Source organism: Alligator sinensis, unplaced genomic scaffold, assembly GCF_000455745.1.
Source record: "Alligator sinensis unplaced genomic scaffold, ASM45574v1 scaffold187_1, whole genome shotgun sequence".
In the NCBI taxonomy this organism is placed as follows: Eukaryota; Metazoa; Chordata; order Crocodylia; family Alligatoridae; genus Alligator; species Alligator sinensis.
In genome coordinates, this window is record NW_005841861.1 from 2,185,561 (window position 1) to 2,197,138 (window position 11,578).

Here is an 11,578-nt window from a genome sequence, read left to right on the forward strand (position 1 = left end):
CTCTTTCCACTTACTAAAGAGCTCCTCCTGGAATCTCAGTGTGGGTTTAGAGAATCAGGAGGCACAACCAACATGATCTTCACAGCTCACCAGCTGCAGAAAAAATGCCAGGAACAATATAAACTTCTCTACATGGTCTTCTTTGGCCTCACAAAAGCCTTTAGCTATCAAATGAGAATACGGCTCCTTCTGAAGCATGGATGACCACTGGAATTCATCACCATTCTTTGCTCCATGATGGTATGTGAGCAGTGGTTCTCAGTAACAGATCTATCACTAATCCCTTTGAGATTAAGATGGGAGGTAAGCAAGGCTGCATCATCACTCCAAAACTCTTCTCAATATTCCTTACTTCAGTGCTACATCTGACCACCAACAAGCTTCCAGTCAGAGTGGAGCTAAACTACCGAATGGATGGTAAACTGTTTAACCTCAGCCGAGTCAGAGCCAAAACCAACACCACCCTGACCTCAAACATCAAGCTCCAGTACACTGATGATGCTGTCGTATGAGCCCACTCAGAAGCAGCCCTTCAGTCAATCATCATCTTTACCAAGGCATACAAGAAAATGGGACCAATGCTTAATGTTCAGAAGACTAAGGTCTTCCATCAACAAGCTCTTAATGAGTAATTGTCATCTCTGGTAATCCAGATCTATGATGAGACTCTGGAGAACATTATTTCCCATACCTTGGAAGCTCTCTCTTTGCAGAAGGCTGACAAAGATGAAGAAATCCAACATTGCCTGAAATGTGTAAGTGCAGCTTTTAGACATCTGAGGAAATGAGTGTTTGAAGATCGTAACGTCAGATCCAAAACCAAGGTCATGGTTTATCAAGCAGTTGTGATCCCCACCTTACTATATGGAGCGGAGACATGGACAATATGCAAGAGACACCTCAAGTCATTAGAGAAGTACCATCAACTCTGCATGGAAAAGATCCTTCAAATCCAAAGGGAAGATAGATGCACCAACATTAGTGTCCTCTTGCAAGCAAACACCATGAGCATCAAGGTGATGATTGTCCAATATCAGCTTCACTGGGCTGGCCATGTTATACAGATGTCTGACTCCAGACTCTCAAAGCAAGTGTTATTCTCCCAGCTCAGTCAAGGCATATGCTCAAGAGGATGGCAGAGAAACTGTGTCAAGATCATCCTCATGGCCAACTTGAAAAAATGCAACATAGACATCAACTATCAACCAGAACCACCCCAAATGGATGAAGAGTCTGGTGCAAGGATCCTCAGTGCTTTGAAACCTTATGACAACAACAGGAGATAGAAAAGTGGGAGCAGCAGTAACAGTGTGTCATGGACCGAATCAAGAATCTGGAAACACATGCCAGAGCTGCAGCAGAGACTTTTGATCCCAAATTGGCCTCATCCAGCATCTTTGGACCTACAGACAAGTGTGTCGTGGAAGACAATCATCCCCTACTGTGAGCGATTGCTGAAGATTTACAAATGAACAGTAAAAGTTAGACTGTGCCCTAGACAAATTACCTATTGAAATTTCAAATCAGGTAGTTAGGTATCAAATGCTTAATATTTGAATCAATTACACATTTGGGGTACAATCATAAAAATACTCCTGAAAAAAAAATTGTGGGCTGCCAGTAGCATTGCAGTTAAAACATGTCCCAAACACAATTGATGTTATTACATAGCATTTGGGGGGCTGGGGAAAAGTAACCTGTCCTCCCTCTCACAGGTCACTCTCCATTTTTATTGAGTGCTTCTGTCCATTTGTATTTCTCTTTTACCAGTGTATCTAGGCATCAACTCCTTTTCTCTTTCTTGTCCTGTCCTCCCTTATTCTTCTCAAACATTTAAATTATTTTGCTGAATTACTACATGAGTGAATGTTACATTGTGATTTTAACGTCTAAAGTTTCCTCATCTTTTAACAGAAGATTAATTACAGACTTTGTATTTGACTAACAGTTTTGCACATTTAGTGCAGCTGTTTGAAAATTGTTTGTACTGAGTTGAAAGGCCCAGTTGGAATGAGGTGCATTGCAACCCAAGAGAGAATCTGCACTCCTATCGTCATAACCTCAGACAACAGTTTCATTCCACTGGGGGGAAAAGTGGTAGTTGGCAGAGAACTTACCCAAGAACCAGAATATTATGATGGAACTCACTGTTAGAAAAAAAAATAAGAATCACCCTTGCTAAAATACAAAGTAGATGCTAAAGTTACATTTTGACTAAATTCTAGACCTTTCTAGACCTCTCAAACACAATAGCTCAATCACTTTTCTGTAGTGTGTATCCCCCCCCCCATCAGTACCAGAAGAGAGAGAGTTTTTGTCTGTGGAAGATCAGCAAACTCGTAAAAATGTAACTGGAAGAATGTACTACACAAGTGTTTTTCCTAATCATTTTTTTTTTGTTGCTAAGTCTAACATTTGATATGTCTATACCTAGAGGAAACCACAGAATCAGTGTGACCTGTAAAGAAAACAAAGAACATTTTGATTTTGTCTCATCCTGATTTTTTATGAATTAAGAAAAGATCCTACTGGATTGGGTTTTACTTTCATATATTTTAGAAAAGCTTTTACATTAGAAATATTATTCTATTTTTGCTGGAGGATTTCCTACAGGTTTGGAAAAACATTACTATCACAAAACTACAAAGGGACAAGTCTAATTCAGCCAAGCAGTGTTTGCATTACTTTTATGCTCACGTTCCCCACTGGTTGTTAGGCAAATGGGACACATTCTCTAAGTCCTGTATCTCATCACATGAAGCAGACAGGCAGATTTATCTCCTTGGTAAGGGGATGTAGAGCATCTGCTCAGTAGTCCTGACATCAGAAGGAATGGTTCCACAGAGGTGTCTGACCTCTCTTTGCGAGGGACAGAAGAAAGTTTTTTTTGCAGTGGGGGTCTGTACACAGATCCTGTGGGGACAAATCCTATTCATTAGCTAATGAGGGAGTACTTTGTAACAAGGATTTAATACAGGTGACAATACAAACCAAAGGCATATGTACTTTTAGAGCTTGAGCTAAAGGAACAACTGTATTAAATAGTGGCAATAGACCATTATCCACTTCTAGGAACAGATCCTACAGAAAGATAGAAATCTCTCTTTTTAGCCAGCAGTCAATGAGCCCCCTTATTATTTCCCTACTCCTTCCTGTTTGGATTGTAACTTGAGCCACAGGGCAGAGAACAGGGGCTGCTCTCCACTGAGAACAAGCCAATACATTGGAACAGGAAACAATGGTGGATAGTGAAATGAGCCCTCATTCTGTCCATATGCTTGCCAGCCAAAGTAACTTGCTGAGTCCCTAGGGAGGAATGAAACAGCTCTACAAAATGCACTGAAGCACTTTATTTGTCTCCCAGAACAGAGAGGTAGTTAGCCGTGTTAGTCTGAAATCATGCAGAATGGCGGGGCAGAGCAACACTTCAGAGACTAACTGGTTCAGAGAGGTATAAGCTTTTGTAGGCAACAGTCTACTTTGTCAGAGGCTAATGGAAGGATCAGCACAGTTTGTTCTCTGTGCTATTCCTGAGGTAGTACAGCTGTGCACTTTCACTCATGTAAGACTCTAGGATTACAATTTAGGCCTCTATTGCTTTGGAGAGATTAGGGACTACATTCACTGGGCTTTGCATCAAGACCCCGATGAAAGGCTGGTTTGTTTGTTAATTCCCTCCATCCCATTCTTTTGGATTCTCATTTTTCCTGATGCTTTCCTCTATCTTCCCAGCAATGTATAATCACTGTCATGATGCCATGTTAGATTTGCTGCCTGCCATCTCTGCTGCACCATCATTTCTAAACAGAACCGGGGGTCATTGGAAGAATTTCACTCCACTCTCCCATAGTCTGAATGTACCATCTCTGCAAAGGACCTGAACTCTGACACCGTAAGGTCAGTGTTAAGCAGCCATTTCATACATGGCAGCTAAAAAGCTGGCTTGGTTAAACATATTTATCCTTGGGTTATAACCTCTGCAGCACCAGGCTGAAAAGAAAAAATGTCAAGGCTACAATTTAGGACATAGATTATGCATAAGGTTATAAGTTTCAAATACAAAGGACTCTAGTTATTAATTTTGTTCAAGGGAAGTGGGAACATCTATTTGCTTTCAGCATGGTTTATTTTTTGCGTGCAAATGACTCCTAGACATAGTTAGGCTTTATGCTACAGATAAATCATTTTTATGGAAAGTGATAAGAGGATTAAAAAAAAAAAAGTAAAAACAAAAGGAGTTTGTTCTAGTGAGCCTGGGCAATGTATAAAAATGAGAAGTATTAGGTATTATATAACTGATCTATTGTATGCTTGCATAATTGGATCAAGAAAGTGCTTTCTTTACACTGGAACTTTTGAGGACATTTTGAAAGCCAATTCAATACACAGAAAATCTGGATATCCTCAGTGCCCAGATAATTACTTTAGGAGTTACAGAGTTACAGAAATTTCATTATAGAGATCTGGTTTTGGAGAGCAATAGGTTTTTGGTATTTAAAGGTTTATTTAAAAAAAAAAATAACTACAGACAAATGTTCCACTTTGGACTTGCCCATATTGGTGGGGTTTTCATACCCCTCTCAGTCAAATCAATTCATAAAGGTGTAATATGGGACCAGTTCTGGGGTTAGCACAGGTTTGCAATAATAATGTTCCTGCACTGCCAGAGTAAGGAGAAAATGTAACTCCCAGCATACCTGTGGTAGACATGCAAAGGTAATGGAAGGAGTATTTAGCTCCAGATCTGGATTAAGTTAAATCTCAGGATTAAGGTTTAGATGCAATGTCACTGAAATCTTGTGAGCTATTTGCAAGACAGGTTGAGCCCAAGTCAGAAGAAATCTTGAGTTCATTATGATATTAAATAATAAGTTCCTGGGCAGCAACCATGTTTTTGAGTTTGCGTATAAAACCACCTAGCAATTGTGAAGCTATTAGCTTTTATTCAGTATATTACAACTGGGAACCAGAAACGAAGTTGCTTCTGGTTCTGAAGAAGAGAAAAATCAAATTCTTAAGGACAGATCTGAATGCAGGCATTTCAGTCCCTTGCACACACCATGAAAAGTAGTTTGGAATAGGTCTTTCCATTCTGTCCATCCTTATTTTGCTGTAATTGAATACAGGTTTTCCTCAGGGAATCCCAGCAGGCATAATAATGAGACTTCGGGTGTTGCATTGAAACTTCATACCCAATTCCACCCAGTTATGCAAGTTTTGCAGTTTCTCTGTCAAGGCAAATTAATCCATAACACTGTACTGAGAAAAGAAAGTTGATCCTGAGCTTTTTAATAGCAAATAAACATGAGACAGCCATATGATCTTTTTGGTTGTTGCCAGCTCTTATTAAATAAGCATGCGCCTTTCCTACCCTTTCACCCCATTTCATCGCCCTGTCTTCCATCATGCTGTCACCTGACTACATGTCAAGAGTTCTTTGAACGGTCCCTGATGATTCTTTTTGAACATAGCTGTTGCTTTTCACTGGGGAAAGGGGCTCAAACTATCTAGTTTGCTATATCATAGATATAATTAACTAGAAGCAGAAGATGACACATTATCAAGTGTTGCCTTGGCCAGGGTACAGAAACATCACCTGTGCTTTCTCTGGGACTGGCTCAACACTGGAACAAACACCTACAGGAACTAAAGGCCATTATAGCTCACTGAGCACCTGAAAGCCATCAGAGCAAAGCCATTAAGCCTGATTTTGTTCTAAATTATAAACCATTAGAGGATAGGTGAAAGGTGCTTGCAGTAGCCTGTTTTGCTGAAGAGATGCCCTACAATATTTTGTATTACCTGGAATTTCATAAGTGCTGAAGGACTTCATGGCCAGATAAATTGCACTGCTATAATCCAACCAAGAGGTGACAAAGGTATGTCCTGAATGGGACAATCTCTTAGCGCTAGTTATGAATGCTGTTATACAGGACCCCAGCATTAGAGAGGGATCTGGGAACACTCCTAGGAAGTAGTCAAATGACTAATTGTGGATGTACTTTTACTAAAGGAGGCTGTGCTGTGGCTGTGAATGCTTACAAAACTGAAAGTTGCCTGGCTTTACTTCCTAGCTATTAGATATCTCCTAGCATGCTAAACCGAAGCAACACCTAGGAAAGGTAACTTTTAAGTCTCTTTTCCCTGGTGGGAAACTTCTAATGTACTATGTTATTTATAACCATGCAGATATTAAAAAGTAACATTTTCAATGCATCTCTTATAAACTACATAAACATATTTGACATGCATGTCAGGGCATATGAAATAATATTAAAATGACACATACAAAATCTACCTATGGTACATTTCTATACCATGTACTTTATTTATCCCAAATCTTATCTTTTTTAGACTTAATACCGCCCATTATAATTAGTATCCATCGGGAAAGTAGCCACTTGCTTCCACTAGCATATGTGTTAAACAGGCATATATTCTACAGTATACTTGACCAAGCATAAACTATACATCTGGAAGACACATAGTTAATGCCTTAAGAAAACAATTGTTTTATCAACAGTCCAAACTTGGGTCAGACTTCCACTGAAGGGTCTTGAGAAACGTATGCTGATAACCTCATATGCCTTAGTCAAAGACCACTAAAATCATTGGGAGAGTCTCAACTGGATTCACTGAACTTTGTATCAGGCCTCATATGAAACAATGTGTATATTTTATAAATGATAATGACTTATTTTCCTTTACTATCATGCAGTGATAATCTACATTGACAAGGATTATTCTTTGTGTAAAACTGGAAACAGTAAGGCAGAATATTTTATAATAATCCCACAGTTCATTATTTCTAATATTAGTAACAAAGCTATATAAATTTTGCTGGGCGAGTCATAAGGAAATTTGGAACAGAGATGGTAGGCTGTCACATGATGGCTGATCAAGATGCCTCAGTTCGGGTATTGCTACATGATTTCCTTTGTGTTCTTGATCTTCAGCATAGGGACACCTCTGTATGTTTACAAATAGGAAGTTAGTCATAGAATAAAAATGCTACCAGTTACATATGTTATTAAGTGACTTCAGCGCTGTGAACTAAGCAAATAACTGGCAACAGATTTGAGAGGTAAGAATTACAGTGATAGTTACTGGACAAAAAAAGAATTATTGAATTTAATTATTTCCTAAATCTATGCAGAATTAACCAATAAGATATCTGTTGCCAGTACTAATACAATAAGTGGTAATTGTATATTTATTGGTCTTAGATTCAGTCCTGTATTTATTTGATCTATATGCCATCTTTCCCAAAAAAGGCTCAGGAAGGCTTACAGTAAGAGACAAAATAATATATAAAAACAGAATGAAACACTAAAATACGATAGTAAAACAAAAACTGCACCCAAATTCTTTAAATCTAAAACAATCCACCCCATACAATCCTGCTCCTCTGCTTCTCATGTATAGTGACACAGTGGTTGAAATATCTTACTACAGATCCAAAGACAGGGATTTTGACCGTAACCCTATAGTCGTATTAAGGCTACATTCAGCTGACCCAGTTGTATGTGGTCATCCATGCTGGAGAGTCAAAGATGGCTGAATGTGTTACTAGCCATATTGCTCCTTTGGTGCTATTGGCTAAGGAAACTGGGGTGCCCTAACCATACCAGCCTGAAGGGCTGTTAGGCTGACAAGGACATTTGAGTTTTGAGCGCTCTTAGTCCTCTTTCCACATCACACAATGCGTTGAATGAAAGCTGGCGGGAACTCTTTAATTAAACCTCAAGTCTCAGTCTCTTGGTCCTCAGATGTACAAGCCCAAAATGTGAAAAAGAGGAAAAAGAAATATATTAGTTCAAATGACTGAGATTATCTTGGTCATTAGAAAATAGAACATTTTCTGAAAGACCAATTCACAAGCTAGAAATGCCTCAGGCAAACATAAAATTCAAGCTAAGCATATACATGGTATTTTTTTTAGTTACTGTAAGATGTTGTTGTAGCTTCTCATTTCATGAGAATCATTGATAGCTATGGCAACCTCTCTCATTATGTACAGTGCCAACACACAGCAGCTGAATAGTAATATTGTATGCAACATTTTTTTAAAAATACTTCTCTGATCCTTTTATTTTCACTCCCTTTATCACTTCACCCCCACTGTGAAAACCTTCATGATGCAGTAACTGTTCTGTGGGTAGGAGAAGTGGTAGTTTCCATTTGGATCCCATTTACACGGCTTCTCTGAAAGGAAGTGCTATGGAGTGCCAAGGCATGTGAGCAGACTCTACCCCAAAAACATAATACAGTTTCCTGTCCATCTCCCTGTTTCACCTGGCCCAAGAAAGAATGGGGAGAGCTCAAGTGTTGAATCCAGATCCCAGTAAAATGTGCTGTCCATAAGGTCCTGGAATTAGAAGCATACATGCAGATGCCTCTTTCTGTTATGTGCATCTCTTAGGTATTGAGCATGAAGCGTGTACAAGGGATGCAAGCTTCACACACCCTAGTTCACATACCTGAGATGTTTTACACAATTATTCATGTCAAAGGGCTTTACTCAGGCTTTAGATAACAGCAATTTTTAAATGAAATTTAGATAAAATAGTCAGTCCCTGGAGAAGTATGGGCTGAGGGAGGGGGAAGGGAGCTGGGTAACATTAGGGAGAAGTGCAGAGACTCTATGCTCTCCCCTCCTGCACTCTTGAGGAGATCCATATCAGATGAATTTCTGATGCATTCCTTTACAACAGACCATTCAGACCCCGGGGTCAGTGGAGCTTCACCACCCCAACACAGTGCTATGACTAAATGGCTCAGTAAGGCCCACTATACATTGGATCAAGAAACATTTGAATGTAAATATATATTTGCAAGGTAGAACAGATTTTAAATTCTATCATAAATGGGAAACAGACTAAGCATAGAAATGCTTGTAAATGAACTGTTTTACCACCTGAGGTTGGTTTTGCCATGTGTAATACAATGACAAAAGTAGACAGCCATGAGTCAGATATTCATATTTATAGATTTTACAATTACTAACCTTTTTGACAAACTCTTCTGATTCCAAGAAAAACAAAGCAGCCTTCCTTTTTTCTGCCCCTACAAAGTAAGGCTCATTGGCAAATATCTTACTAGTCAGAATACTAAATGGTTGTCGGATCTAGAGCTTCTTAGATAGCATGGATCAGTACTATTACACTGCCACGTTCCTAACACAAACTATGCCACAGTAGATACTATAGTCTGAGAATTCTGAGATTTTCCATTGTACATGAAACATTTTAGATGAAAGACCTGCTCACAATGAATCAAACTTGATCAGAATCCTTCACAGCAAGGCTGTATGAGAATGAGAAAAATATTCTCCTCCAAGGCCATGGCAGTCATCTCTGCATTTTAAAAACACTGAAGACAAGCAAAATAATGGAGCAGACCAATTCATGCGATTTATAAGACTTTTGTGTTGTGGCTATAGTGGCTCTGAAGTAATGAAAGATTCTGTGCTTGAGGGAAATCTAGTGGTTGGCTAGATCATTTGGGGACCTGTTTGACATTGCCACAATGGCACTGTACAACCATCATACTTCAAGAACTGGGACCTCCATATTTAAAATTTTATATGTTCTCTGTTTACAGAGCCTTTTCCTGAATCTCAGTGGAAGTGAAATGGATTCTCTCTTTGTTGTATGTATAATGTGCAAGAGGGGAGCTTGCTGTCAGCAGAGTTATTGAAGAGTCTGGTGATGAATTTTATATATATTAAATTTATAAGTGCTTTATTAAAAGGGATTTGTTCTCCCAAGCAAGAAGGGTATTCTGCCTAAACTAGCTGGAACCTGTACAGGCCAGTTTCTATAGAGCACCACCCACAAAAGCTTTAGCAAGAATGTTTTATTAAGAACACTGCTTTATCAGGAGAAGGAAAAAATCTCCCCTTAGTTCCCATAAGTGCAGGTACTATTGTCTAGCAACTTCTGAAAATTCATGTAACCCTTTCATGGGGAAGTATAACAATATCTTAGTAGTACAACTGTAAAACTTTGTTGACTGTTACTACAGAAAACCAATTTTAATGCAATCCTACTTACAGAATTCTATTAAAAGGATGTTCATGTAGCATCCAATGTTGCTTCTATCTACTGCAGTCCACAGTTTATTCTTGTTTTAACTATATTACTGCTTTTAGCAGGTTTCAGCTGTCCATATATTTAAAACTGGGTTCCTTCTAGAGCTGTACTTTCTCTGGACTTGAAATTGCCATTGATTTGACTTCATGGTGAACAGGATAAGCCTACTCACATGTACAAAGAGCTGTCAAACAACATGTAATATCCACTTGGGCCTGTTTTTGCTCAAATTCTTTGATTGGTGTCACAGGGCACTAGGGTGCCCTGCTCCTTTAGAGAACTGAAACTGCTAGGGGAAGAGCCCTAGCGGTGAGTTGGGAGCCCCAGCTGCTGGTTACCAAGGCAGCCAGAACAAGCTAGTGGCCCACACCTGCCAGCGGTCAGCTGACCAGAAGGGGAAGGGCCTGGCTCATATATAAACCCCAGGGCTGAGGCCAGGAAGGCAGTTCCCTGCTAGCAGCCAAGGGGGAAGGAGCTCTCCCAGAGCAAGCAAAAGGGAGAGGCCTGACTGCAGGAACAGCTTCTGATACTGCTGAGGGATGGATCATTCCCTGGTAGGGTTTGAATGATGTTATAGCCGGGCGGCTTGAATTTGTTACAGCCCAGGGGCTTGTGTTTTGTTTATTGTTGTATAAGTCTGGTGGTTTGGGTAAGGCTATTAGGGGAGGGAGGAGGCCTTGTGGGGGCCCATGGCAGTGTGGGGACCCTGGCACCAGTGAGGGTATGGCATTTGGGGTGTGCAGACCCCAGTGCCAGTGAGGGCACGGCCCTTTGCAGGGCTGTGGAGAGCCCAGGGAGGACAAGGAGGCCAAATTACAACAAGGCCCAGACCAAACCATGTCAGTACCATCTGCGAGGCTTGGGGCATGGTAAAGGGGTGGTTGGAGCCATGCATGACCCATAAAGCTAGTGTGTCCCGAAACACCCATTGTGACATCTGTTTTTGAAGCAGGACCCACCAGAGGTCCAGAAAACCCACGGGGTTCAGAGACTCTATCAAGACTGTGTCCAGGAGGACTTAAAGGCAGCCTCCCTATCATTCATACCATCAAAGACATGGCGGACGAGAATAAAGGGTGCCCATTGGGCCAGTGTGGCATGATAAGGGGCCTTGGGGAGATCACAGCCATCCTGCAGGACCCCATCCTGTGACAATTGATTAACTGTTACAATATCAAAAGTCTTGTGTACTATGCTTCTCTGGCAAACATCCATCTCTGTACTGCTTCAACACCATCTCAGAATATCCTCTTCCCTTTATATTTGTCATTAATGGCCTCCTGACTTCCTTTCATGATCCATTTTCTATACTGTTATGTCTTGAGAAAATAGTCAATATTCATAGGTCCAGTGTGCTGTCTAGGAGAAGATCAGATCAATATTATCTGTTTAAAAGCTATGAAAATAAGGGGTTTCTGTATTTCTTGAAGTGGACATACATTGGTTTGGCTTAAATTATAAAATCTATAGAAGACCCTTCCCCC

General features: G+C 40.1%; 1 long non-coding RNA gene across 1 annotated transcript in view; it reads right to left on the reverse strand.

Moving 5' to 3' along the window:
- Positions 1-6,844: 6,844 nt before the first annotated feature.
- Positions 6,845-11,578, reverse strand: part of LOC102379987 — a 36,533-nt gene continuing 31,799 nt past the window's right edge. Inside the window, exon 3 of the long non-coding RNA XR_322992.1 lies at positions 6,845-6,969. This is a non-coding gene — a long non-coding RNA (uncharacterized LOC102379987). The remainder of the gene's footprint in view (positions 6,970-11,578) is intronic.